Source organism: Coffea arabica, chromosome 11c (assembly GCF_036785885.1).
Source record: "Coffea arabica cultivar ET-39 chromosome 11c, Coffea Arabica ET-39 HiFi, whole genome shotgun sequence".
In the NCBI taxonomy this organism is placed as follows: domain Eukaryota; kingdom Viridiplantae; phylum Streptophyta; class Magnoliopsida; order Gentianales; family Rubiaceae; genus Coffea; species Coffea arabica.
Genome location: NC_092330.1, coordinates 20,137,301 through 20,165,276, shown reverse-complemented (window position 1 = coordinate 20,165,276; position 27,976 = coordinate 20,137,301). Strand labels below are relative to the sequence as shown.

Here is a 27,976-nt window from a genome sequence, read left to right as displayed (position 1 = left end):
GCGAGTCTCGGATCCGGGTCGGGTCTACCCGAACAAATTTGCCAAAATTTATAATTTCTAACAAAAAAGAGAAAAAAATATATTTGTAAACTAATTTCTAACTAATGCAAAGAAAAAACCAAATAAGAAAATAAATCAAATTGATTTTACTCAAATACATCATCCTAATCAAATTATATTGATAATATATATTTTTTATAAATTATTAAATCATTTATATCCGGATCCGGGTCTAATACGGGTCGGAATACTATATTCCGTATCCGACCCATTTTTTTGTTTGAAAAAACGGATCCGGATCCGGATAACGGAATTAAATCCCTACCCATACCCGAAAAAATTTCAGCGATCCGATCCGGATCCGGGTCTAGACCCGACCCGTTGACAGGCCTAGGGTCACCCATCCTAGTACTACTGTCGCCCAAGCACGCTTAACTTCGGAGTTCTGATGGGATCCGGTGCATTAGTGCTGGTATGATCGCACCCGCCATGTTTCTTTCGCTTTATTCTTTTAAACTGCCACGTCCTGTGAAGCAGTTTGGCTTTTCTGGACCCGAATTCATTTTAAGCGTCAATTCAAGAATTTCCCCTCATCCTTTTATTTATTTACTTTTACATTTTTTTCTTGTTGATTTGCACCATTTTTTTTTCCCTCGTCGCGCAACTCTCAATTATTCTGAAATTGATCCTTCACGCTTGCACTTATACATTTGCGCCGACAACTTTGACCGACGATCCGGGCTTCGATCCAGCCGTACCGTTCCTGACTTGTCTCGCGCCTTCAGATCCGCCTTCATGCTTCGATAAGAAGCAAAATATAAAGCAATCGTTCCGACGGAACTAAATTACTACAGCATAAAGAACGAAGGGGAAATTTGGATTTCGAAACAAAAAAGGGAGGGGTGCAACACGAGGACTTCCCAGGGGGTCACCCATCCTAGTACTACTCTCGCCCAAGCATGCTTAACTTCGGAGTTCTGATGGGATCCGGTGCATTAGTGCTGGTATGATCGCACCCACCATGTTCCTTTCGCTTTATTCTTTTAAACTGCCCCGTCCTGTGAAGCAGTGTGGCTTTTCTGGACCCGAATTCATTTTAAGCGTCAATTCAAGAATTTCCCCTCATCCTTTTATTTATTTACTTTTACATTTTTTTCTTGTTGATTTGCACCATTTTTTTTTCCCTCGTCGCGCAACTCTCAATTATTCTGAAATTGATCCTTCACGCTTGCACTTATACATTTGCGCCGACAACTTTGACCGACGATCCGGGTTTCGATCCAGCCGTACCGTTCCTGACTTGTCTCGCGCCTTCAGATCCGCCTTCATGCTTCGATGAGAAGCAAAATATAAAGCAATCGTTCCGACGGAGCTAAATTACTACAGCATAAAGAACGAAGGGGAAATTTGGATTTCGAAACAAAAAAGGGAGGGGTGCAACACGAGGATTTCCCAGGGGGTCACCTAGGGGTGTCAACGGGCCGGGTCCGGGCCGGAATTCATTATTCCGGACCCGGACCCGGAGCCGACCCGTTTACCCGACGGGTCTTTTATTCGGTGTTCCGGATCCGGACCCGGCGAGTCTCGGATCCGGGTCGGGTCTACCCGAACAAATTTGCCAAAATTTATAATTTCTAACAAAAAAGAGAAAAAGATATATTTGTAAACTAATTTCTAGCTAATGCAAAGAAAAAACCAAATAAGAAAATAAATCAAATTGATTTTACTCAAATACATCATCCTAATCAAATTATATTGATAATATATATTTTTTATAAATTATTAAATCATTTATATCCGAATCCGGGTCTAATACGGGTCGGAATACTATATTCCGTATCCGACCCGTTTTTTTGTTTGAAAAAACGGATCCGGATCCGGATAACGGAATTAAATCCCTACCCATACCCGCAAAAATTTCAGGGATCCGATCCGGATCCGGGTGTAGACCCGACCCGTTGACCGGCCTAGGGTCACCCATCCTAGTACTACTGTCGCCCAAGCACGCTTAACTTCGAAGTTCTGATGGGATCCGGTGCATTAGTGCTGGTATGATCGCACCCGCCATGTTCCTTTCGCTTTATTCTTTTAAACTGCCACGTCCTGTGAAGCAGTTTGGCTTTTCTGGACCCGAATTCATTCTAAGCGTCAATTCATGAATTTCCTCTCATCCTTTTATTTATTTACTTTTATATTTTTTTCTTGTTGCTTTGCACCTTTTTTTTCCCTCGTCGCACAACTCTCAATTATCCTGAAATTGATCCTTCACGCTTGCGCTTATGCATTTGCGCCGACAACTTTGACCGACGATCCGGGCTTCGATCCAGCCGTACCGTTCCTGACTTGTCTCGCGCCTTCAGATCCGCCTTCATGCTTCGATGAGAAGCAAAATATAAAGCAATCGTTCCGACGGAGCTAAATTACTACAGCATAAAGAACGAAGGGAAAATTTGGATTTCGAAACAAAAAAGGGAGGGGTGCAACACGAGGATTTCCCAGGGGGTCACCTAGGGGTGTCAACGGGCCGGGTCCGGGCCGGAATTCATTATTCCGGACCCGGACCCGGAGCCGACCCGTTTACCCGACGGGTCTTTTATTCGGTGTTCCGGATCCGGACCCGGCGAGTCTCGGATCCGGGTCGGGTCTACCCGAACAAATTTGCCAAAATTTATAATTTCTAACAAAAAAGAGAAAAAGATATATTTGTAAACAAATTTCTAGCTAATGCAAAGAAAAAACCAAATAAGAAAATAAATCAAATTGATTTTACTCAAATACATCATCCTAATCAAATTATATTGATAATATATATTTTTTATAAATTATTAAATCATTTATATCCGGATCCGGGTCTAATACGGGTCGGAATACTATATTCCGTATCCGACCCGTTTTTTTGTTTGAAAAAACGGATCCGGATCCGGATAACGGAATTAAATCCCTACCCATACCCGCAAAAATTTCAGGGATCCGATCCGGATCCGGGTGTAGACCCGACCCGTTGACAGGCCTAGGGTCACCCATCCTAGTACTACTGTCGCCCAAGCACGCTTAACTTCGAAGTTCTGATGGGATCCGGTGCATTAGTGCTGGTATGATCGCACCCGCCATGTTCCTTTCGCTTTATTCTTTTAAACTGCCACGTCCTGTGAAGCAGTTTGGCTTTTCTGGACCCGAATTCATTCTAAGCGTCAATTCATGAATTTCCTCTCATCCTTTTATTTATTTACTTTTATATTTTTTTCTTGTTGCTTTGCACCTTTTTTTTCCCTCGTCGCACAACTCTCAATTATCCTGAAATTGATCCTTCACGCTTGCGCTTATGCATTTGCGCCGACAACATTGACCGACGATCCGGGCTTCGATTCAGCCGTACCGTTCCTGACTTGTCTCGCGCCTTCAGATCCGCCTTCATGCTTCGATGAGAAGCAAAATATAAAGCAATCGTTCCGACGGAGCTAAATTACTACAGCATAAAGAACGAAGGGAAAATTTGGATTTCGAAACAAAAAAGGGAGGGGTGCAACACGAGGATTTCCCAGGGGGTCACCTAGGGGTGTCAACGGGCCGGGTCCGGGCCGGAATTCATTATTCCGGACCCGGACCCGGAGCCGACCCGTTTACCCGACGGGTCTTTTATTCGGTGTTCCGGATCCGGACCCGGCGAGTCTCGGATCCGGGTCGGGTCTACCCGAACAAATTTGCCAAAATTTATAATTTCTAACAAAAAAGAGAAAAAGATATATTTGTAAACAAATTTCTAGCTAATGCAAAGAAAAAACCAAATAAGAAAATAAATCAAATTGATTTTACTCAAATACATCATCCTAATCAAATTATATTGATAATATATATTTTTTATAAATTATTAAATCATTTATATCCGGATCCGGGTCTAATACGGGTCGGAATACTATATTCCGTATCCGACCCGTTTTTTTGTTTGAAAAAACGGATCCGGATCCGGATAACGGAATTAAATCCCTACCCATACCCGCAAAAATTTCAGGGATCCGATCCGGATCCGGGTGTAGACCCGACCCGTTGACCGGCCTAGGGTCACCCATCCTAGTACTACTGTCGCCCAAGCACGCTTAACTTCGAAGTTCTGATGGGATCCGGTGCATTAGTGCTGGTATGATCACACCCGCCATGTTCCTTTCGCTTTATTCTTTTAAACTGCCACGTCCTGTGAAGCAGTTTGGCTTTTCTGGACCCGAATTCATTCTAAGCGTCAATTCATGAATTTCCTCTCATCCTTTTATTTATTTACTTTTATATTTTTTTCTTGTTGCTTTGCACCTTTTTTTTCCCTCGTCGCACAACTCTCAATTATCCTGAAATTGATCCTTCACGCTTGCGCTTATGCATTTGCGCCGACAACATTGACCGACGATCCGGGCTTCGATTCAGCCGTACCGTTCCTGACTTGTCTCGCGCCTTCAGATCCGCCTTCATGCTTCGATGAGAAGCAAAATATAAAGCAATCGTTCCGACGGAGCTAAATTACTACAGCATAAAGAACGAAGGGAAAATTTGGATTTCGAAACAAAAAAGGGAGGGGTGCAACACGAGGATTTCCCAGGGGGTCACCTAGGGGTGTCAACGGGCCGGGTCCGGGCCGGAATTCTTTATTCCGGACCCGGACCCGGATCCGACCCGTTTACCCGACGGGTCTTTTATTCGGTGTTCCGGATCCGGACCCGGCGAGTCTCGGATCCGGGTCGGGTCTACCCGAACAAATTTGCCAAAATTTATAATTTCTAACAAAAAAGAGAAAAAGATATATTTGTAAACTAATTTCTAGCTAATGCAAAGAAAAAACCAAATAAGAAAATAAATCAAATTGATTTTACTCAAATACATCATCCTAATCAAATTATATTGATAATATATATTTTTTATAAATTATTAAATCATTTATATCCGGATCCGGGTCTAGTACGGGTCGGAATACTATATTCCGTATCCGACCCGTTTTTTTGTTTGAAAAAACGGATTCGGATCCGGATAACGGAATTAAATCCCTACCCATACCAGCAAAAATTTCAAGGATCCGATCCGGATCCGGGTGTAGACCCGACCCGTTGACCGGCCTAGGGTCACCCATCCTAGTACTACTGTCGCCCAAGCACGCTTAACTTCGAAGTTCTGATGGGATCCGGTGCATTAGTGCTGGTATGATCGCACCCGCCATGTTCCTTTCGCTTTATTCTTTTAAACTGCCACGTCCTGTGAAGCAGTTTGGCTTTTCTGGACCCGAATTCATTCTAAGCGTCAATTCATGAATTTCTTCTCATCCTTTTATTTATTTACTTTTATATTTTTTTCTTGTTGCTTTGCACCTTTTTTTTCCCTCGTCGCACAACTCTCAATTATCCTGAAATTGATCCTTCACGCTTGCGCTTATACATTTGCGCCGACAACTTTGACCGACGATCCGGGCTTCGATCCAGCCGTACCGTTCCTGACTTGTCTCGCGCCTTCAGATCCGCCTTCATGCTTCGATAAGAAGCAAAATATAAAGCAATCGTTCCGACGGAGCTAAATTACTACAGCATAAAGAACGAAGGGGAAATTTGGATTTCGAAACAAAAAAGGGAGGGGTGCAACACGAGGACTTCCCAGGGGGTCACCCATCCTAGTACTACTCTCGCCCAAGCATGCTTAACTTCGGAGTTCTGATGGGATCCGGTGCATTAGTGCTGGTATGATCGCACCCACCATGTTCCTTTCGCTTTATTCTTTTAAACTGCCCCGTCCTGTGAAGCAGTGTGGCTTTTCTGGACCCGAATTCATTTTAAGCGTCAATTCAAGAATTTCCCCTCATCCTTTTATTTATTTACTTTTACATTTTTTTCTTGTTGATTTGCACCATTTTTTTTTCCCTCGTCGCGCAACTCTCAATTATTCTGAAATTGATCCTTCACGCTTGCACTTATACATTTGCGCCGACAACTTTGACCGACGATCCGGGTTTCGATCCAGCCGTACCGTTCCTGACTTGTCTCGCGCCTTCAGATCCGCCTTCATGCTTCGATGAGAAGCAAAATATAAAGCAATCGTTCCGACGGAGCTAAATTACTACAGCATAAAGAACGAAGGGGAAATTTGGATTTCGAAACAAAAAAGGGAGGGGTGCAACACGAGGATTTCCCAGGGGGTCACCTAGGGGTGTCAACGGGCCGGGTCCGGGCCGGAATTCATTATTCCGGACCCGGACCCGGATCCGACCCGTTTACCCGACGGGTCTTTTATTCTGTGTTCCGGATCCGGACCCGGCGAGTCTCGGATCCGGGTCGGGTCTACCCGAACAAATTTGCCAAAATTTATAATTTCTAACAAAAAAGAGAAAAAAATATATTTGTAAACTAATTTCTAACTAATGCAAAGAAAAAACCAAATAAGAAAATAAATCAAATTGATTTTACTCAAATACATCATCCTAATCAAATTATATTGATAATATATATTTTTTATAAATTATTAAATCATTTATATCCGGATCCGGGTCTAATACGGGTCGGAATACTATATTCCGTATCCGACCCATTTTTTTGTTTGAAAAAACGGATCCGGATCCGGATAACGGAATTAAATCCCTACCCATACCCGAAAAAATTTCAGCGATCCGATCCGGATCCGGGTCTAGACCCGACCCGTTGACAGGCCTAGGGTCACCCATCCTAGTACTACTGTCGCCCAAGCACGCTTAACTTCGGAGTTCTGATGGGATCCGGTGCATTAGTGCTGGTATGATCGCACCCGCCATGTTTCTTTCGCTTTATTCTTTTAAACTGCCACGTCCTGTGAAGCAGTTTGGCTTTTCTGGACCCGAATTCATTTTAAGCGTCAATTCAAGAATTTCCCCTCATCCTTTTATTTATTTACTTTTACATTTTTTTCTTGTTGATTTGCACCATTTTTTTTTCCCTCGTCGCGCAACTCTCAATTATTCTGAAATTGATCCTTCACGCTTGCACTTATACATTTGCGCCGACAACTTTGACCGACGATCCGGGCTTCGATCCAGCCGTACCGTTCCTGACTTGTCTCGCGCCTTCAGATCCGCCTTCATGCTTCGATAAGAAGCAAAATATAAAGCAATCGTTCCGACGGAGCTAAATTACTACAGCATAAAGAACGAAGGGGAAATTTGGATTTCGAAACAAAAAAGGGAGGGGTGCAACACGAGGACTTCCCAGGGGGTCACCCATCCTAGTACTACTCTCGCCCAAGCATGCTTAACTTCGGAGTTCTGATGGGATCCGGTGCATTAGTGCTGGTATGATCGCACCCACCATGTTCCTTTCGCTTTATTCTTTTAAACTGCCCCGTCCTGTGAAGCAGTGTGGCTTTTCTGGACCCGAATTCATTTTAAGCGTCAATTCAAGAATTTCCCCTCATCCTTTTATTTATTTACTTTTACATTTTTTTCTTGTTGATTTGCACCATTTTTTTTTCCCTCGTCGCGCAACTCTCAATTATTCTGAAATTGATCCTTCACGCTTGCACTTATACATTTGCGCCGACAACTTTGACCGACGATCCGGGTTTCGATCCAGCCGTACCGTTCCTGACTTGTCTCGCGCCTTCAGATCCGCCTTCATGCTTCGATGAGAAGCAAAATATAAAGCAATCGTTCCGACGGAGCTAAATTACTACAGCATAAAGAACGAAGGGGAAATTTGGATTTCGAAACAAAAAAGGGAGGGGTGCAACACGAGGATTTCCCAGGGGGTCACCTAGGGGTGTCAACGGGCCGGGTCCGGGCCGGAATTCATTATTCCGGACCCGGACCCGGATCCGACCCGTTTACCCGACGGGTCTTTTATTCTGTGTTCCGGATCCGGACCCGGCGAGTCTCGGATCCGGGTCGGGTCTACCCGAACAAATTTGCCAAAATTTATAATTTCTAACAAAAAAGAGAAAAAAATATATTTGTAAACTAATTTCTAACTAATGCAAAGAAAAAACCAAATAAGAAAATAAATCAAATTGATTTTACTCAAATACATCATCCTAATCAAATTATATTGATAATATATATTTTTTATAAATTATTAAATCATTTATATCCGGATCCGGGTCTAATACGGGTCGGAATACTATATTCCGTATCCGACCCATTTTTTTGTTTGAAAAAACGGATCCGGATCCGGATAACGGAATTAAATCCCTACCCATACCCGAAAAAATTTCAGCGATCCGATCCGGATCCGGGTCTAGACCCGACCCGTTGACAGGCCTAGGGTCACCCATCCTAGTACTACTGTCGCCCAAGCACGCTTAACTTCGGAGTTCTGATGGGATCCGGTGCATTAGTGCTGGTATGATCGCACCCGCCATGTTTCTTTCGCTTTATTCTTTTAAACTGCCACGTCCTGTGAAGCAGTTTGGCTTTTCTGGACCCGAATTCATTTTAAGCGTCAATTCAAGAATTTCCCCTCATCCTTTTATTTATTTACTTTTACATTTTTTTCTTGTTGATTTGCACCATTTTTTTTCCCTCGTCGCGCAACTCTCAATTATTCTGAAATTGATCCTTCACGCTTGCACTTATACATTTGCGCCGACAACTTTGACCGACGATCCGGGCTTCGATCCAGCCGTACCGTTCCTGACTTGTCTCGCGCCTTCAGATCCGCCTTCATGCTTCGATAAGAAGCAAAATATAAAGCAATCGTTCCGACGGAGCTAAATTACTACAGCATAAAGAACGAAGGGGAAATTTGGATTTCGAAACAAAAAAGGGAGGGGTGCAACACGAGGACTTCCCAGGGGGTCACCCATCCTAGTACTACTCTCGCCCAAGCATGCTTAACTTCGGAGTTCTGATGGGATCCGGTGCATTAGTGCTGGTATGATCGCACCCACCATGTTCCTTTCGCTTTATTCTTTTAAACTGCCCCGTCCTGTGAAGCAGTGTGGCTTTTCTGGACCCGAATTCATTTTAAGCGTCAATTCAAGAATTTCCCCTCATCCTTTTATTTATTTACTTTTACATTTTTTTCTTGTTGATTTGCACCATTTTTTTTTCCCTCGTCACGCAACTCTCAATTATTCTGAAATTGATCCTTCACGCTTGCACTTATACATTTGCGCCGACAACTTTGACCGACGATCCGGGTTTCGATCCAGCCGTACCGTTCCTGACTTGTCTCGCGCCTTCAGATCCGCCTTCATGCTTCGATGAGAAGCAAAATATAAAGCAATCGTTCCGACGGAGCTAAATTACTACAGCATAAAGAACGAAGGGGAAATTTGGATTTCGAAACAAAAAAGGGAGGGGTGCAACACGAGGATTTCCCAGGGGGTCACCTAGGGGTGTCAACGGGCCGGGTCCGGGCCGGAATTCATTATTCCGGACCCGGACCCGGAGCCGACCCGTTTACCCGACGGGTCTTTTATTCGGTGTTCCGGATCCGGACCCGGCGAGTCTCGGATCCGGGTCGGGTCTACCCGAACAAATTTGCCAAAATTTATAATTTCTAACAAAAAAGAGAAAAAGATATATTTGTAAACTAATTTCTAGCTAATGCAAAGAAAAAACCAAATAAGAAAATAAATCAAATTGATTTTACTCAAATACATCATCCTAATCAAATTATATTGATAATATATATTTTTTATAAATTATTAAATCATTTATATCCGAATCCGGGTCTAATACGGGTCGGAATACTATATTCCGTATCCGACCCGTTTTTTTGTTTGAAAAAACGGATCCGGATCCGGATAACGGAATTAAATCCCTACCCATACCCGCAAAAATTTCAGGGATCCGATCCGGATCCGGGTGTAGACCCGACCCGTTGACCGGCCTAGGGTCACCCATCCTAGTACTACTGTCGCCCAAGCACGCTTAACTTCGAAGTTCTGATGGGATCCGGTGCATTAGTGCTGGTATGATCGCACCCGCCATGTTCCTTTCGCTTTATTCTTTTAAACTGCCACGTCCTGTGAAGCAGTTTGGCTTTTCTGGACCCGAATTCATTCTAAGCGTCAATTCATGAATTTCCTCTCATCCTTTTATTTATTTACTTTTATATTTTTTTCTTGTTGCTTTGCACCTTTTTTTTCCCTCGTCGCACAACTCTCAATTATCCTGAAATTGATCCTTCACGCTTGCGCTTATGCATTTGCGCCGACAACTTTGACCGACGATCCGGGCTTCGATCCAGCCGTACCGTTCCTGACTTGTCTCGCGCCTTCAGATCCGCCTTCATGCTTCGATGAGAAGCAAAATATAAAGCAATCGTTCCGACGGAGCTAAATTACTACAGCATAAAGAACGAAGGGAAAATTTGGATTTCGAAACAAAAAAGGGAGGGGTGCAACACGAGGATTTCCCAGGGGGTCACCTAGGGGTGTCAACGGGCCGGGTCCGGGCCGGAATTCATTATTCCGGACCCGGACCCGGAGCCGACCCGTTTACCCGACGGGTCTTTTATTCGGTGTTCCGGATCCGGACCCGGCGAGTCTCGGATCCGGGTCGGGTCTACCCGAACAAATTTGCCAAAATTTATAATTTCTAACAAAAAAGAGAAAAAGATATATTTGTAAACAAATTTCTAGCTAATGCAAAGAAAAAACCAAATAAGAAAATAAATCAAATTGATTTTACTCAAATACATCATCCTAATCAAATTATATTGATAATATATATTTTTTATAAATTATTAAATCATTTATATCCGGATCCGGGTCTAATACGGGTCGGAATACTATATTCCGTATCCGACCCGTTTTTTTGTTTGAAAAAACGGATCCGGATCCGGATAACGGAATTAAATCCCTACCCATACCCGCAAAAATTTCAGGGATCCGATCCGGATCCGGGTGTAGACCCGACCCGTTGACAGGCCTAGGGTCACCCATCCTAGTACTACTGTCGCCCAAGCACGCTTAACTTCGAAGTTCTGATGGGATCCGGTGCATTAGTGCTGGTATGATCGCACCCGCCATGTTCCTTTCGCTTTATTCTTTTAAACTGCCACGTCCTGTGAAGCAGTTTGGCTTTTCTGGACCCGAATTCATTCTAAGCGTCAATTCATGAATTTCCTCTCATCCTTTTATTTATTTACTTTTATATTTTTTTCTTGTTGCTTTGCACCTTTTTTTTCCCTCGTCGCACAACTCTCAATTATCCTGAAATTGATCCTTCACGCTTGCGCTTATGCATTTGCGCCGACAACATTGACCGACGATCCGGGCTTCGATTCAGCCGTACCGTTCCTGACTTGTCTCGCGCCTTCAGATCCGCCTTCATGCTTCGATGAGAAGCAAAATATAAAGCAATCGTTCCGACGGAGCTAAATTACTACAGCATAAAGAACGAAGGGAAAATTTGGATTTCGAAACAAAAAAGGGAGGGGTGCAACACGAGGATTTCCCAGGGGGTCACCTAGGGGTGTCAACGGGCCGGGTCCGGGCCGGAATTCATTATTCCGGACCCGGACCCGGAGCCGACCCGTTTACCCGACGGGTCTTTTATTCGGTGTTCCGGATCCGGACCCGGCGAGTCTCGGATCCGGGTCGGGTCTACCCGAACAAATTTGCCAAAATTTATAATTTCTAACAAAAAAGAGAAAAAGATATATTTGTAAACTAATTTCTAGCTAATGCAAAGAAAAAACCAAATAAGAAAATAAATCAAATTGATTTTACTCAAATACATCATCCTAATCAAATTATATTGATAATATATATTTTTTATAAATTATTAAATCATTTATATCCGGATCCGGGTCTAATACGGGTCGGAATACTATATTCCGTATCCGACCCGTTTTTTTGTTTGAAAAAACGGATCCGGATCCGGATAACGGAATTAAATCCCTACCCATACCCGCAAAAATTTCAGGGATCCGATCCGGATCCGGGTGTAGACCCGACCCGTTGACCGGCCTAGGGTCACCCATCCTAGTACTACTGTCGCCCAAGCACGCTTAACTTCGAAGTTCTGATGGGATCCGGTGCATTAGTGCTGGTATGATCGCACCCGCCATGTTCCTTTCGCTTTATTCTTTTAAACTGCCACGTCCTGTGAAGCAGTTTGGCTTTTCTGGACCCGAATTCATTCTAAGCGTCAATTCATGAATTTCCTCTCATCCTTTTATTTATTTACTTTTATATTTTTTTCTTGTTGCTTTGCACCTTTTTTTTCCCTCGTCGCACAACTCTCAATTATCCTGAAATTGATCCTTCACGCTTGCGCTTATGCATTTGCGCCGACAACTTTGACCGACGATCCGGGCTTCGATCCAGCCGTACCGTTCCTGACTTGTCTCGCGCCTTCAGATCCGCCTTCATGCTTCGATGAGAAGCAAAATATAAAGCAATCGTTCCGACGGAGCTAAATTACTACAGCATAAAGAACGAAGGGGAAATTTGGATTTCGAAACAAAAAAGGGAGGGGTGCAACACGAGGATTTCCCAGGGGGTCACCTAGGGGTGTCAACGGGCCGGGTCTGGGCCGGAATTCATTATTCCGGACCCGGACCCGGATCCGACCCGTTTACCCGACGGGTCTTTTATTCTGTGTTCCGGATCCGGACCCGGCGAGTCTCGGATCCGGGTCGGGTCTACCCGAACAAATTTGCCAAAATTTATAATTTCTAACAAAAAAGAGAAAAAAATATATTTGTAAACTAATTTCTAACTAATGCAAAGAAAAAACCAAATAAGAAAATAAATCAAATTGATTTTACTCAAATACATCATCCTAATCAAATTATATTGATAATATATATTTTTTATAAATTATTAAATCATTTATATCCGGATCCGGGTCTAATACGGGTCGGAATACTATATTCCGTATCCGACCCATTTTTTTGTTTGAAAAAACGGATCCGGATCCGGATAACGGAATTAAATCCCTACCCATACCCGAAAAAATTTCAGCGATCCGATCCGGATCCGGGTCTAGACCCGACCCGTTGACAGGCCTAGGGTCACCCATCCTAGTACTACTGTCGCCCAAGCACGCTTAACTTCGGAGTTCTGATGGGATCCGGTGCATTAGTGCTGGTATGATCGCACCCGCCATGTTTCTTTCGCTTTATTCTTTTAAACTGCCACGTCCTGTGAAGCAGTTTGGCTTTTCTGGACCCGAATTCATTTTAAGCGTCAATTCAAGAATTTCCCCTCATCCTTTTATTTATTTACTTTTACATTTTTTTCTTGTTGATTTGCACCATTTTTTTTTCCCTCGTCGCGCAACTCTCAATTATTCTGAAATTGATCCTTCACGCTTGCACTTATACATTTGCGCCGACAACTTTGACCGACGATCCGGGCTTCGATCCAGCCGTACCGTTCCTGACTTGTCTCGCGCCTTCAGATCCGCCTTCATGCTTCGATAAGAAGCAAAATATAAAGCAATCGTTCCGACGGAGCTAAATTACTACAGCATAAAGAACGAAGGGGAAATTTGGATTTCGAAACAAAAAAGGGAGGGGTGCAACACGAGGACTTCCCAGGGGGTCACCCATCCTAGTACTACTCTCGCCCAAGCATGCTTAACTTCGGAGTTCTGATGGGATCCGGTGCATTAGTGCTGGTATGATCGCACCCACCATGTTCCTTTCGCTTTATTCTTTTAAACTGCCCCGTCCTGTGAAGCAGTGTGGCTTTTCTGGACCCGAATTCATTTTAAGCGTCAATTCAAGAATTTCCCCTCATCCTTTTATTTATTTACTTTTACATTTTTTTCTTGTTGATTTGCACCATTTTTTTTTCCCTCGTCGCGCAACTCTCAATTATTCTGAAATTGATCCTTCACGCTTGCACTTATACATTTGCGCCGACAACTTTGACCGACGATCCGGGTTTCGATCCAGCCGTACCGTTCCTGACTTGTCTCGCGCCTTCAGATCCGCCTTCATGCTTCGATGAGAAGCAAAATATAAAGCAATCGTTCCGACGGAGCTAAATTACTACAGCATAAAGAACGAAGGGGAAATTTGGATTTCGAAACAAAAAAGGGAGGGGTGCAACACGAGGATTTCCCAGGGGGTCACCTAGGGGTGTCAACGGGCCGGGTCCGGGCCGGAATTCATTATTCCGGACCCGGACCCGGAGCCGACCCGTTTACCCGACGGGTCTTTTATTCGGTGTTCCGGATCCGGACCCGGCGAGTCTCGGATCCGGGTCGGGTCTACCCGAACAAATTTGCCAAAATTTATAATTTCTAACAAAAAAGAGAAAAAGATATATTTGTAAACTAATTTCTAGCTAATGCAAAGAAAAAACCAAATAAGAAAATAAATCAAATTGATTTTACTCAAATACATCATCCTAATCAAATTATATTGATAATATATATTTTTTATAAATTATTAAATCATTTATATCCGAATCCGGGTCTAATACGGGTCGGAATACTATATTCCGTATCCGACCCGTTTTTTTGTTTGAAAAAACGGATCCGGATCCGGATAACGGAATTAAATCCCTACCCATACCCGCAAAAATTTCAGGGATCCGATCCGGATCCGGGTGTAGACCCGACCCGTTGACCGGCCTAGGGTCACCCATCCTAGTACTACTGTCGCCCAAGCACGCTTAACTTCGAAGTTCTGATGGGATCCGGTGCATTAGTGCTGGTATGATCGCACCCGCCATGTTCCTTTCGCTTTATTCTTTTAAACTGCCACGTCCTGTGAAGCAGTTTGGCTTTTCTGGACCCGAATTCATTCTAAGCGTCAATTCATGAATTTCCTCTCATCCTTTTATTTATTTACTTTTATATTTTTTTCTTGTTGCTTTGCACCTTTTTTTTCCCTCGTCGCACAACTCTCAATTATCCTGAAATTGATCCTTCACGCTTGCGCTTATGCATTTGCGCCGACAACTTTGACCGACGATCCGGGCTTCGATCCAGCCGTACCGTTCCTGACTTGTCTCGCGCCTTCAGATCCGCCTTCATGCTTCGATGAGAAGCAAAATATAAAGCAATCGTTCCGACGGAGCTAAATTACTACAGCATAAAGAACGAAGGGGAAATTTGGATTTCGAAACAAAAAAGGGAGGGGTGCAACACGAGGATTTCCCAGGGGGTCACCTAGGGGTGTCAACGGGCCGGGTCTGGGCCGGAATTCATTATTCCGGACCCGGACCCGGATCCGACCCGTTTACCCGACGGGTCTTTTATTCTGTGTTCCGGATCCGGACCCGGCGAGTCTCGGATCCGGGTCGGGTCTACCCGAACAAATTTGCCAAAATTTATAATTTCTAACAAAAAAGAGAAAAAAATATATTTGTAAACTAATTTCTAACTAATGCAAAGAAAAAACCAAATAAGAAAATAAATCAAATTGATTTTACTCAAATACATCATCCTAATCAAATTATATTGATAATATATATTTTTTATAAATTATTAAATCATTTATATCCGGATCCGGGTCTAATACGGGTCGGAATACTATATTCCGTATCCGACCCATTTTTTTGTTTGAAAAAACGGATCCGGATCCGGATAACGGAATTAAATCCCTACCCATACCCGAAAAAATTTCAGCGATCCGATCCGGATCCGGGTCTAGACCCGACCCGTTGACAGGCCTAGGGTCACCCATCCTAGTACTACTGTCGCCCAAGCACGCTTAACTTCGGAGTTCTGATGGGATCCGGTGCATTAGTGCTGGTATGATCGCACCCGCCATGTTTCTTTCGCTTTATTCTTTTAAACTGCCACGTCCTGTGAAGCAGTTTGGCTTTTCTGGACCCGAATTCATTTTAAGCGTCAATTCAAGAATTTCCCCTCATCCTTTTATTTATTTACTTTTACATTTTTTTCTTGTTGATTTGCACCATTTTTTTTTCCCTCGTCGCGCAACTCTCAATTATTCTGAAATTGATCCTTCACGCTTGCACTTATACATTTGCGCCGACAACTTTGACCGACGATCCGGGCTTCGATCCAGCCGTACCGTTCCTGACTTGTCTCGCGCCTTCAGATCCGCCTTCATGCTTCGATAAGAAGCAAAATATAAAGCAATCGTTCCGACGGAACTAAATTACTACAGCATAAAGAACGAAGGGGAAATTTGGATTTCGAAACAAAAAAGGGAGGGGTGCAACACGAGGACTTCCCAGGGGGTCACCCATCCTAGTACTACTCTCGCCCAAGCATGCTTAACTTCGGAGTTCTGATGGGATCCGGTGCATTAGTGCTGGTATGATCGCACCCACCATGTTCCTTTCGCTTTATTCTTTTAAACTGCCCCGTCCTGTGAAGCAGTGTGGCTTTTCTGGACCCGAATTCATTTTAAGCGTCAATTCAAGAATTTCCCCTCATCCTTTTATTTATTTACTTTTACATTTTTTTCTTGTTGATTTGCACCATTTTTTTTTCCCTCGTCGCGCAACTCTCAATTATTCTGAAATTGATCCTTCACGCTTGCACTTATACATTTGCGCCGACAACTTTGACCGACGATCCGGGTTTCGATCCAGCCGTACCGTTCCTGACTTGTCTCGCGCCTTCAGATCCGCCTTCATGCTTCGATGAGAAGCAAAATATAAAGCAATCGTTCCGACGGAGCTAAATTACTACAGCATAAAGAACGAAGGGGAAATTTGGATTTCGAAACAAAAAAGGGAGGGGTGCAACACGAGGATTTCCCAGGGGGTCACCTAGGGGTGTCAACGGGCCGGGTCCGGGCCGGAATTCATTATTCCGGACCCGGACCCGGAGCCGACCCGTTTACCCGACGGGTCTTTTATTCGGTGTTCCGGATCCGGACCCGGCGAGTCTCGGATCCGGGTCGGGTCTACCCGAACAAATTTGCCAAAATTTATAATTTCTAACAAAAAAGAGAAAAAGATATATTTGTAAACTAATTTCTAGCTAATGCAAAGAAAAAACCAAATAAGAAAATAAATCAAATTGATTTTACTCAAATACATCATCCTAATCAAATTATATTGATAATATATATTTTTTATAAATTATTAAATCATTTATATCCGAATCCGGGTCTAATACGGGTCGGAATACTATATTCCGTATCCGACCCGTTTTTTTGTTTGAAAAAACGGATCCGGATCCGGATAACGGAATTAAATCCCTACCCATACCCGCAAAAATTTCAGGGATCCGATCCGGATCCGGGTGTAGACCCGACCCGTTGACCGGCCTAGGGTCACCCATCCTAGTACTACTGTCGCCCAAGCACGCTTAACTTCGAAGTTCTGATGGGATCCGGTGCATTAGTGCTGGTATGATCGCACCCGCCATGTTCCTTTCGCTTTATTCTTTTAAACTGCCACGTCCTGTGAAGCAGTTTGGCTTTTCTGGACCCGAATTCATTCTAAGCGTCAATTCATGAATTTCCTCTCATCCTTTTATTTATTTACTTTTATATTTTTTTCTTGTTGCTTTGCACCTTTTTTTTCCCTCGTCGCACAACTCTCAATTATCCTGAAATTGATCCTTCACGCTTGCGCTTATGCATTTGCGCCGACAACTTTGACCGACGATCCGGGCTTCGATCCAGCCGTACCGTTCCTGACTTGTCTCGCGCCTTCAGATCCGCCTTCATGCTTCGATGAGAAGCAAAATATAAAGCAATCGTTCCGACGGAGCTAAATTACTACAGCATAAAGAACGAAGGGAAAATTTGGATTTCGAAACAAAAAAGGGAGGGGTGCAACACGAGGATTTCCCAGGGGGTCACCTAGGGGTGTCAACGGGCCGGGTCCGGGCCGGAATTCATTATTCCGGACCCGGACCCGGAGCCGACCCGTTTACCCGACGGGTCTTTTATTCGGTGTTCCGGATCCGGACCCGGCGAGTCTCGGATCCGGGTCGGGTCTACCCGAACAAATTTGCCAAAATTTATAATTTCTAACAAAAAAGAGAAAAAGATATATTTGTAAACAAATTTCTAGCTAATGCAAAGAAAAAACCAAATAAGAAAATAAATCAAATTGATTTTACTCAAATACATCATCCTAATCAAATTATATTGATAATATATATTTTTTATAAATTATTAAATCATTTATATCCGGATCCGGGTCTAATACGGGTCGGAATACTATATTCCGTATCCGACCCGTTTTTTTGTTTGAAAAAACGGATCCGGATCCGGATAACGGAATTAAATCCCTACCCATACCCGCAAAAATTTCAGGGATCCGATCCGGATCCGGGTGTAGACCCGACCCGTTGACAGGCCTAGGGTCACCCATCCTAGTACTACTGTCGCCCAAGCACGCTTAACTTCGAAGTTCTGATGGGATCCGGTGCATTAGTGCTGGTATGATCGCACCCGCCATGTTCCTTTCGCTTTATTCTTTTAAACTGCCACGTCCTGTGAAGCAGTTTGGCTTTTCTGGACCCGAATTCATTCTAAGCGTCAATTCATGAATTTCCTCTCATCCTTTTATTTATTTACTTTTATATTTTTTTCTTGTTGCTTTGCACCTTTTTTTTCCCTCGTCGCACAACTCTCAATTATCCTGAAATTGATCCTTCACGCTTGCGCTTATGCATTTGCGCCGACAACTTTGACCGACGATCCGGGCTTCGATCCAGCCGTACCGTTCCTGACTTGTCTCGCGCCTTCAGATCCGCCTTCATGCTTCGATGAGAAGCAAAATATAAAGCAATCGTTCCGACGGAGCTAAATTACTACAGCATAAAGAACGAAGGGAAAATTTGGATTTCGAAACAAAAAAGGGAGGGGTGCAACACGAGGTTCCTGACTTGTCTCGCGCCTTCAGATCCGCCTTCATGCTTCGATGAGAAGCAAAATATAAAGCAATCGTTCCGACGGAGCTAAATTACTACAGCATAAAGAACGAAGGGAAAATTTGGATTTCGAAACAAAAAAGGGAGGGGTGCAACACGAGGATTTCCCAGGGGGTCACCTAGGGGTGTCAACGGGCCGGGTCCGGGCCGGAATTCATTATTCCGGACCCGGACCCGGAGCCGACCCGTTTACCCGACGGGTCTTTTATTCGGTGTTCCGGATCCGGACCCGGCGAGTCTCGGATCCGGGTCGGGTCTACCCGAACAAATTTGCCAAAATTTATAATTTCTAACAAAAAAGAGAAAAAGATATATTTGTAAACTAATTTCTAGCTAATGCAAAGAAAAAACCAAATAAGAAAATAAATCAAATTGATTTTACTCAAATACATCATCCTAATCAAATTATATTGATAATATATATTTTTTATAAATTATTAAATCATTTATATCCGAATCCGGGTCTAATACGGGTCGGAATACTATATTCCGTATCCGACCCGTTTTTTTGTTTGAAAAAACGGATCCGGATCCGGATAACGGAATTAAATCCCTACCCATACCCGCAAAAATTTCAGGGATCCGATCCGGATCCGGGTGTAGACCCGACCCGTTGACCGGCCTAGGGTCACCCATCCTAGTACTACTGTCGCCCAAGCACGCTTAACTTCGAAGTTCTGATGGGATCCGGTGCATTAGTGCTGGTATGATCGCACCCGCCATGTTCCTTTCGCTTTATTCTTTTAAACTGCCACGTCCTGTGAAGCAGTTTGGCTTTTCTGGACCCGAATTCATTCTAAGCGTCAATTCATGAATTTCCTCTCATCCTTTTATTTATTTACTTTTATATTTTTTTCTTGTTGCTTTGCACCTTTTTTTTCCCTCGTCGCACAACTCTCAATTATCCTGAAATTGATCCTTCACGCTTGCGCTTATGCATTTGCGCCGACAACTTTGACCGACGATCCGGGCTTCGATCCAGCCGTACCGTTCCTGACTTGTCTCGCGCCTTCAGATCCGCCTTCATGCTTCGATGAGAAGCAAAATATAAAGCAATCGTTCCGACGGAGCTAAATTACTACAGCATAAAGAACGAAGGGAAAATTTGGATTTCGAAACAAAAAAGGGAGGGGTGCAACACGAGGATTTCCCAGGGGGTCACCTAGGGGTGTCAACGGGCCGGGTCCGGGCCGGAATTCATTATTCCGGACCCGGACCCGGAGCCGACCCGTTTACCCGACGGGTCTTTTATTCGGTGTTCCGGATCCGGACCCGGCGAGTCTCGGATCCGGGTCGGGTCTACCCGAACAAATTTGCCAAAATTTATAATTTCTAACAAAAAAGAGAAAAAGATATATTTGTAAACAAATTTCTAGCTAATGCAAAGAAAAAACCAAATAAGAAAATAAATCAAATTGATTTTACTCAAATACATCATCCTAATCAAATTATATTGATAATATATATTTTTTATAAATTATTAAATCATTTATATCCGGATCCGGGTCTAATACGGGTCGGAATACTATATTCCGTATCCGACCCGTTTTTTTGTTTGAAAAAACGGATCCGGATCCGGATAACGGAATTAAATCCCTACCCATACCCGCAAAAATTTCAGGGATCCGATCCGGATCCGGGTGTAGACCCGACCCGTTGACAGGCCTAGGGTCACCCATCCTAGTACTACTGTCGCCCAAGCACGCTTAACTTCGAAGTTCTGATGGGATCCGGTGCATTAGTGCTGGTATGATCGCACCCGCCATGTTCCTTTCGCTTTATTCTTTTAAACTGCCACGTCCTGTGAAGCAGTTTGGCTTTTCTGGACCCGAATTCATTCTAAGCGTCAATTCATGAATTTCCTCTCATCCTTTTATTTATTTACTTTTATATTTTTTTCTTGTTGCTTTGCACCTTTTTTTTCCCTCGTCGCACAACTCTCAATTATCCTGAAATTGATCCTTCACGCTTGCGCTTATGCATTTGCGCCGACAACATTGACCGACGATCCGGGCTTCGATTCAGCCGTACCGTTCCTGACTTGTCTCGCGCCTTCAGATCCGCCTTCATGCTTCGATGAGAAGCAAAATATAAAGCAATCGTTCCGACGGAGCTAAATTACTACAGCATAAAGAACGAAGGGAAAATTTGGATTTCGAAACAAAAAAGGGAGGGGTGCAACACGAGGATTTCCCAGGGGGTCACCTAGGGGTGTCAACGGGCCGGGTCCGGGCCGGAATTCATTATTCCGGACCCGGACCCGGAGCCGACCCGTTTACCCGACGGGTCTTTTATTCGGTGTTCCGGATCCGGACCCGGCGAGTCTCGGATCCGGGTCGGGTCTACCCGAACAAATTTGCCAAAATTTATAATTTCTAACAAAAAAGAGAAAAAGATATATTTGTAAACAAATTTCTAGCTAATGCAAAGAAAAAACCAAATAAGAAAATAAATCAAATTGATTTTACTCAAATACATCATCCTAATCAAATTATATTGATAATATATATTTTTTATAAATTATTAAATCATTTATATCCGGATCCGGGTCTAATACGGGTCGGAATACTATATTCCGTATCCGACCCGTTTTTTTGTTTGAAAAAACGGATCCGGATCCGGATAACGGAATTAAATCCCTACCCATACCCGCAAAAATTTCAGGGATCCGATCCGGATCCGGGTGTAGACCCGACCCGTTGACCGGCCTAGGGTCACCCATCCTAGTACTACTGTCGCCCAAGCACGCTTAACTTCGAAGTTCTGATGGGATCCGGTGCATTAGTGCTGGTATGATCACACCCGCCATGTTCCTTTCGCTTTATTCTTTTAAACTGCCACGTCCTGTGAAGCAGTTTGGCTTTTCTGGACCCGAATTCATTCTAAGCGTCAATTCATGAATTTCCTCTCATCCTTTTATTTATTTACTTTTATATTTTTTTCTTGTTGCTTTGCACCTTTTTTTTCCCTCGTCGCACAACTCTCAATTATCCTGAAATTGATCCTTCACGCTTGCGCTTATGCATTTGCGCCGACAACATTGACCGACGATCCGGGATTCGATTCAGCCGTACCGTTCCTGACTTGTCTCGCGCCTTCAGATCCGCCTTCATGCTTCGATGAGAAGCAAAATATAAAGCAATCGTTCCGACGGAGCTAAATTACTACAGCATAAAGAACGAAGGGAAAATTTGGATTTCGAAACAAAAAAGGGAGGGGTGCAACACGAGGATTTCCCAGGGGGTCACCTAGGGGTGTCAACGGGCCGGGTCCGGGCCGGAATTCTTTATTCCGGACCCGGACCCGGATCCGACCCGTTTACCCGACGGGTCTTTTATTCGGTGTTCCGGATCCGGACCCGGCGAGTCTCGGATCCGGGTCGGGTCTACCCGAACAAATTTGCCAAAATTTATAATTTCTAACAAAAAAGAGAAAAAGATATATTTGTAAACTAATTTCTAGCTAATGCAAAGAAAAAACCAAATAAGAAAATAAATCAAATTGATTTTACTCAAATACATCATCCTAATCAAATTATATTGATAATATATATTTTTTATAAATTATTAAATCATTTATATCCGGATCCGGGTCTAGTACGGGTCGGAATACTATATTCCGTATCCGACCCGTTTTTTTGTTTGAAAAAACGGATTCGGATCCGGATAACGGAATTAAATCCCTACCCATACCAGCAAAAATTTCAAGGATCCGATCCGGATCCGGGTGTAGACCCGACCCGTTGACCGGCCTAGGGTCACCCATCCTAGTACTACTGTCGCCCAAGCACGCTTAACTTCGAAGTTCTGATGGGATCCGGTGCATTAGTGCTGGTATGATCGCACCCGCCATGTTCCTTTCGCTTTATTCTTTTAAACTGCCACGTCCTGTGAAGCAGTTTGGCTTTTCTGGACCCGAATTCATTCTAAGCGTCAATTCATGAATTTCTTCTCATCCTTTTATTTATTTACTTTTATATTTTTTTCTTGTTGCTTTGCACCTTTTTTTTCCCTCGTCGCACAACTCTCAATTATCCTGAAATTGATCCTTCACGCTTGCGCTTATACATTTGCGCCGACAACTTTGACCGACGATCCGGGCTTCGATCCAGCCGTACCGTTCCTGACTTGTCTCGCGCCTTCAGATCCGCCTTCATGCTTCGATAAGAAGCAAAATATAAAGCAATCGTTCCGACGGAGCTAAATTACTACAGCATAAAGAACGAAGGGGAAATTTGGATTTCGAAACAAAAAAGGGAGGGGTGCAACACGAGGACTTCCCAGGGGGTCACCCATCCTAGTACTACTCTCGCCCAAGCATGCTTAACTTCGGAGTTCTGATGGGATCCGGTGCATTAGTGCTGGTATGATCGCACCCACCATGTTCCTTTCGCTTTATTCTTTTAAACTGCCCCGTCCTGTGAAGCAGTGTGGCTTTTCTGGACCCGAATTCATTTTAAGCGTCAATTCAAGAATTTCCCCTCATCCTTTTATTTATTTACTTTTACATTTTTTTCTTGTTGATTTGCACCATTTTTTTTTCCCTCGTCGCGCAACTCTCAATTATTCTGAAATTGATCCTTCACGCTTGCACTTATACATTTGCGCCGACAACTTTGACCGACGATCCGGGTTTCGATCCAGCCGTACCGTTCCTGACTTGTCTCGCGCCTTCAGATCCGCCTTCATGCTTCGATGAGAAGCAAAATATAAAGCAATCGTTCCGACGGAGCTAAATTACTACAGCATAAAGAACGAAGGGGAAATTTGGATTTCGAAACAAAAAAGGGAGGGGTGCAACACGAGGATTTCCCAGGGGGTCACCTAGGGGTGTCAACGGGCCGGGTCCGGGCCGGAATTCATTATTCCGGACCCGGACCCGGATCCGACCCGTTTACCCGACGGGTCTTTTATTCTGTGTTCCGGATCCGGACCCGGCGAGTCTCGGATCCGGGTCGGGTCTACCCGAACAAATTTGCCAAAATTTATAATTTCTAACAAAAAAGAGAAAAAAATATATTTGTAAACTAATTTCTAACTAATGCAAAGAAAAAACCAAATAAGAAAATAAATCAAATTGATTTTACTCAAATACATCATCCTAATCAAATTATATTGATAATATATATTTTTTATAAATTATTAAATCATTTATATCCGGATCCGGGTCTAATACGGGTCGGAATACTATATTCCGTATCCGACCCGTTTTTTTGTTTGAAAAAACGGATCCGGATCCGGATAACGGAATTAAATCCCTACCCATACCCGAAAAAATTTCAGCGATCCGATCCGGATCCGGGTCTAGACCCGACCCGTTGACAGGCCTAGGGTCACCCATCCTAGTACTACTCTCGCCCAAGCATGCTTAACTTCGGAGTTCTGATGGGATCCGGTGCATTAGTGCTGGTATGATCGCACCCACCATGTTCCTTTCGCTTTATTCTTTTAAACTGCCCCGTCCTGTGAAGCAGTGTGGCTTTTCTGGACCCGAATTCATTTTAAGCGTCAATTCAAGAATTTCCCCTCATCCTTTTATTTATTTACTTTTACATTTTTTTCTTGTTGATTTGCACCATTTTTTTTTCCCTCGTCGCGCAACTCTCAATTATTCTGAAATTGATCCTTCACGCTTGCACTTATACATTTGCGCCGACAACTTTGACCGACGATCCGGGTTTCGATCCAGCCGTACCGTTCCTGACTTGTCTCGCGCCTTCAGATCCGCCTTCATGCTTCGATGAGAAGCAAAATATAAAGCAATCGTTCCGACGGAGCTAAATTACTACAGCATAAAGAACGAAGGGGAAATTTGGATTTCGAAACAAAAAAGGGAGGGGTGCAACACGAGGATTTCCCAGGGGGTCACCTAGGGGTGTCAACGGGCCGGGTCCGGGCCGGAATTCATTATTCCGGACCCGGACCCGGATCCGACCCGTTTACCCGACGGGTCTTTTATTCTGTGTTCCGGATCCGGACCCGGCGAGTCTCGGATCCGGGTCGGGTCTACCCGAACAAATTTGCCAAAATTTATAATTTCTAACAAAAAAGAGAAAAAAATATATTTGTAAACTAATTTCTAACTAATGCAAAGAAAAAACCAAATAAGAAAATAAATCAAATTGATTTTACTCAAATACATCATCCTAATCAAATTATATTGATAATATATATTTTTTATAAATTATTAAATCATTTATATCCGGATCCGGGTCTAATACGGGTCGGAATACTATATTCCGTATCCGACCCGTTTTTTTGTTTGAAAAAACGGATCCGGATCCGGATAACGGAATTAAATCCCTACCCATACCCGAAAAAATTTCAGCGATCCGATCCGGATCCGGGTCTAGACCCGACCCGTTGACAGGCCTAGGGTCACCCATCCTAGTACTACTGTCGCCCAAGCACGCTTAACTTCGGAGTTCTGATGGGATCCGGTGCATTAGTGCTGGTATGATCGCACCCGCCATGTTCCTTTCGCTTTATTCTTTTAAACTGCCACGTCCTGTGAAGCAGTTTGGCTTTTCTGGACCCGAATTCATTCTAAGCGTCAATTCATGAATTTCCTCTCATCCTTTTATTTATTTACTTTTATATTTTTTTCTTGTTGCTTTGCACCTTTTTTTTCCCTCGTCGCACAACTCTCAATTATCCTGAAATTGATCCTTCACGCTTCCGCTTATACATTTGCGCCGACAACTTTGACCGACGATCCGGGCTTCGATCCAGCCGTACCGTTCCTGACTTGTCTCGCGCCTTCAGATCCGCCTTCATGCTTCGATGAGAAGCAAAATATCAAGCAATCGTTCCGACGGAGCTAAATTACTACAGCATAAAGAACGAAGGGGAAATTTGGATTTCGAAACAAAAAAGGGAGGGGTGCAACACGAGGACTTCCCAGGGGGTCACCCATCCTAGTACTACTCTCGCCCAAGCACGCTTAACTTCGGAGTTCTGATGGGATCCGGTGCATTAGTGCTGGTATGATCGCACCAGCCATGTTCCTTTCGCTTTATTCTTTTAAACTGCCCCGTCCTGTGAAGCAGTGTGGCTTTTCTGGACCCGAATTCATTTTAAGCGTCAATTCAAGAATTTCCCCTCATCCTTTTATTTATTTACTTTTACATTTTTTTCTTGTTGATTTGCACCATTTTTTTTTCCCTCGTCGCGCAACTCTCAATTATCCTGAAATTGATCCTTCACGCTTGCGCTTATACATTTGCGCCGACAACTTTGACCGACGATCCGGGCTTCGATCCAGCCGTACCGTTCCTGACTTGTCTCGCGCCTTCAGATCCGCCTTCATGCTTCGATGAGAAGCAAAATATAAAGCAATCGTTCCGACGGAGCTAAATTACTACAGCATAAAGAACGAAGGGAAAATTTGGATTTCGAAACAAAAAAGGGAGGGGTGCAACACGAGGATTTCCCAGGGGGTCACCTAGGGGTGTCAACGGGCCGGGTCCGGGCCGGAATTCATTATTCCGGACCCGGACCCGGAGCCGACCCGTTTACCCGACGGGTCTTTTATTCGGTGTTCCGGATCCGGACCCGGCGAGTCTCGGATCCGGGTCGGGTCTACCCGAACAAATTTGCCAAAATTTATAATTTCTAACAAAAAAGAGAAAAAGATATATTTGTAAACTAATTTCTAGCTAATGCAAAGAAAAAACCAAATAAGAAAATAAATCAAATTGATTTTACTCAAATACATCATCCTAATCAAATTATATTGATAATATATATTTTTTATAAATTATTAAATCATTTATATCCGAATCCGGGTCTAATACGGGTCGGAATACTATATTCCGTATCCGACCCGTTTTTTTGTTTGAAAAAACGGATCCGGATCCGGATAACGGAATTAAATCCCTACCCATACCCGCAAAAATTTCAGGGATCCGATCCGGATCCGGGTGTAGACCCGACCCGTTGACCGGCCTAGGGTCACCCATCCTAGTACTACTGTCGCCCAAGCACGCTTAACTTCGAAGTTCTGATGGGATCCGGTGCATTAGTGCTGGTATGATCGCACCCGCCATGTTCCTTTCGCTTTATTCTTTTAAACTGCCACGTCCTGTGAAGCAGTTTGGCTTTTCTGGACCCGAATTCATTCTAAGCGTCAATTCATGAATTTCCTCTCATCCTTTTATTTATTTACTTTTATATTTTTTTCTTGTTGCTTTGCACCTTTTTTTTCCCTCGTCGCACAACTCTCAATTATCCTGAAATTGATCCTTCACGCTTGCGCTTATGCATTTGCGCCGACAACTTTGACCGACGATCCGGGCTTCGATCCAGCCGTACCGTTCCTGACTTGTCTCGCGCCTTCAGATCCGCCTTCATGCTTCGATGAGAAGCAAAATATAAAGCAATCGTTCCGACGGAGCTAAATTACTACAGCATAAAGAACGAAGGGAAAATTTGGATTTCGAAACAAAAAAGGGAGGGGTGCAACACGAGGATTTCCCAGGGGGTCACCTAGGGGTGTCAACGGGCCGGGTCCGGGCCGGAATTCATTATTCCGGACCCGGACCCGGAGCCGACCCGTTTACCCGACGGGTCTTTTATTCGGTGTTCCGGATCCGGACCCGGCGAGTCTCGGATCCGGGTCGGGTCTACCCGAACAAATTTGCCAAAATTTATAATTTCTAACAAAAAAGAGAAAAAGATATATTTGTAAACAAATTTCTAGCTAATGCAAAGAAAAAACCAAATAAGAAAATAAATCAAATTGATTTTACTCAAATACATCATCCTAATCAAATTATATTGATAATATATATTTTTTATAAATTATTAAATCATTTATATCCGGATCCGGGTCTAATACGGGTCGGAATACTATATTCCGTATCCGACCCGTTTTTTTGTTTGAAAAAACGGATCCGGATCCGGATAACGGAATTAAATCCCTACCCATACCCGCAAAAATTTCAGGGATCCGATCCGGATCCGGGTGTAGACCCGACCCGTTGACAGGCCTAGGGTCACCCATCCTAGTACTACTGTCGCCCAAGCACGCTTAACTTCGAAGTTCTGATGGGATCCGGTGCATTAGTGCTGGTATGATCGCACCCGCCATGTTCCTTTCGCTTTATTCTTTTAAACTGCCACGTCCTGTGAAGCAGTTTGGCTTTTCTGGACCCGAATTCATTCTAAGCGTCAATTCATGAATTTCCTCTCATCCTTTTATTTATTT

At 43.7% G+C, this 27,976-nt stretch overlaps 8 non-coding genes and 23 pseudogenes across 8 annotated transcripts; all 31 read right to left on the bottom strand.

The window, feature by feature from the left end:
• Positions 1 to 368: 368 nt before the first annotated feature.
• On the bottom strand, positions 369 to 486 carry LOC140018602 (5S ribosomal RNA; annotated as a pseudogene).
• A 413-nt stretch (positions 487 to 899) lies between these two features.
• On the bottom strand, positions 900 to 1,018 carry LOC140017754 (5S ribosomal RNA). Its single transcript, XR_011824060.1, has one exon. It is a non-coding gene; the product is annotated as a 5S ribosomal RNA (ribosomal RNA).
• Positions 1,019 to 1,945: 927 nt separating this feature from the next.
• Positions 1,946 to 2,063, bottom strand: LOC140019473 (5S ribosomal RNA; annotated as a pseudogene).
• A 919-nt stretch (positions 2,064 to 2,982) lies between these two features.
• On the bottom strand, positions 2,983 to 3,106 carry LOC140020043 (5S ribosomal RNA; annotated as a pseudogene).
• Positions 3,107 to 4,031: 925 nt separating this feature from the next.
• LOC140020394 (5S ribosomal RNA) lies at positions 4,032 to 4,149 on the bottom strand (annotated as a pseudogene).
• A 925-nt stretch (positions 4,150 to 5,074) lies between these two features.
• Positions 5,075 to 5,192, bottom strand: LOC140019472 (5S ribosomal RNA; annotated as a pseudogene).
• A 411-nt stretch (positions 5,193 to 5,603) lies between these two features.
• LOC140017753 (5S ribosomal RNA) lies at positions 5,604 to 5,722 on the bottom strand. The gene has a single exon (XR_011824059.1). It is a non-coding gene; the product is annotated as a 5S ribosomal RNA (ribosomal RNA).
• Positions 5,723 to 6,649: 927 nt separating this feature from the next.
• LOC140018601 (5S ribosomal RNA) lies at positions 6,650 to 6,767 on the bottom strand (annotated as a pseudogene).
• Positions 6,768 to 7,180: 413 nt separating this feature from the next.
• On the bottom strand, positions 7,181 to 7,299 carry LOC140017752 (5S ribosomal RNA). The gene has a single exon (XR_011824058.1). It is a non-coding gene; the product is annotated as a 5S ribosomal RNA (ribosomal RNA).
• Positions 7,300 to 8,226: 927 nt separating this feature from the next.
• Positions 8,227 to 8,344, bottom strand: LOC140018600 (5S ribosomal RNA; annotated as a pseudogene).
• Positions 8,345 to 8,756: 412 nt separating this feature from the next.
• Positions 8,757 to 8,875, bottom strand: LOC140017751 (5S ribosomal RNA). Its single transcript, XR_011824057.1, has one exon. It is a non-coding gene; the product is annotated as a 5S ribosomal RNA (ribosomal RNA).
• A 927-nt stretch (positions 8,876 to 9,802) lies between these two features.
• Positions 9,803 to 9,920, bottom strand: LOC140019471 (5S ribosomal RNA; annotated as a pseudogene).
• Positions 9,921 to 10,839: 919 nt separating this feature from the next.
• Positions 10,840 to 10,963, bottom strand: LOC140020042 (5S ribosomal RNA; annotated as a pseudogene).
• A 925-nt stretch (positions 10,964 to 11,888) lies between these two features.
• LOC140019469 (5S ribosomal RNA) lies at positions 11,889 to 12,006 on the bottom strand (annotated as a pseudogene).
• Positions 12,007 to 12,931: 925 nt separating this feature from the next.
• LOC140018598 (5S ribosomal RNA) lies at positions 12,932 to 13,049 on the bottom strand (annotated as a pseudogene).
• Positions 13,050 to 13,462: 413 nt separating this feature from the next.
• On the bottom strand, positions 13,463 to 13,581 carry LOC140017750 (5S ribosomal RNA). The gene has a single exon (XR_011824056.1). It is a non-coding gene; the product is annotated as a 5S ribosomal RNA (ribosomal RNA).
• Positions 13,582 to 14,508: 927 nt separating this feature from the next.
• LOC140019468 (5S ribosomal RNA) lies at positions 14,509 to 14,626 on the bottom strand (annotated as a pseudogene).
• A 925-nt stretch (positions 14,627 to 15,551) lies between these two features.
• LOC140018597 (5S ribosomal RNA) lies at positions 15,552 to 15,669 on the bottom strand (annotated as a pseudogene).
• Positions 15,670 to 16,082: 413 nt separating this feature from the next.
• On the bottom strand, positions 16,083 to 16,201 carry LOC140017749 (5S ribosomal RNA). The gene has a single exon (XR_011824055.1). It is a non-coding gene; the product is annotated as a 5S ribosomal RNA (ribosomal RNA).
• Positions 16,202 to 17,128: 927 nt separating this feature from the next.
• Positions 17,129 to 17,246, bottom strand: LOC140019467 (5S ribosomal RNA; annotated as a pseudogene).
• Positions 17,247 to 18,165: 919 nt separating this feature from the next.
• On the bottom strand, positions 18,166 to 18,289 carry LOC140020041 (5S ribosomal RNA; annotated as a pseudogene).
• Positions 18,290 to 19,369: 1,080 nt separating this feature from the next.
• On the bottom strand, positions 19,370 to 19,487 carry LOC140019466 (5S ribosomal RNA; annotated as a pseudogene).
• A 919-nt stretch (positions 19,488 to 20,406) lies between these two features.
• Positions 20,407 to 20,530, bottom strand: LOC140020040 (5S ribosomal RNA; annotated as a pseudogene).
• A 925-nt stretch (positions 20,531 to 21,455) lies between these two features.
• Positions 21,456 to 21,573, bottom strand: LOC140020393 (5S ribosomal RNA; annotated as a pseudogene).
• A 925-nt stretch (positions 21,574 to 22,498) lies between these two features.
• On the bottom strand, positions 22,499 to 22,616 carry LOC140019465 (5S ribosomal RNA; annotated as a pseudogene).
• A 411-nt stretch (positions 22,617 to 23,027) lies between these two features.
• Positions 23,028 to 23,146, bottom strand: LOC140017748 (5S ribosomal RNA). The gene has a single exon (XR_011824054.1). It is a non-coding gene; the product is annotated as a 5S ribosomal RNA (ribosomal RNA).
• A 927-nt stretch (positions 23,147 to 24,073) lies between these two features.
• On the bottom strand, positions 24,074 to 24,191 carry LOC140019275 (5S ribosomal RNA; annotated as a pseudogene).
• A 927-nt stretch (positions 24,192 to 25,118) lies between these two features.
• Positions 25,119 to 25,236, bottom strand: LOC140018596 (5S ribosomal RNA; annotated as a pseudogene).
• A 411-nt stretch (positions 25,237 to 25,647) lies between these two features.
• On the bottom strand, positions 25,648 to 25,766 carry LOC140017624 (5S ribosomal RNA). The gene has a single exon (XR_011823932.1). It is a non-coding gene; the product is annotated as a 5S ribosomal RNA (ribosomal RNA).
• Positions 25,767 to 26,693: 927 nt separating this feature from the next.
• LOC140019464 (5S ribosomal RNA) lies at positions 26,694 to 26,811 on the bottom strand (annotated as a pseudogene).
• A 919-nt stretch (positions 26,812 to 27,730) lies between these two features.
• LOC140020039 (5S ribosomal RNA) lies at positions 27,731 to 27,854 on the bottom strand (annotated as a pseudogene).
• Between the last annotated feature and the right edge of the window lie 122 nt (positions 27,855 to 27,976).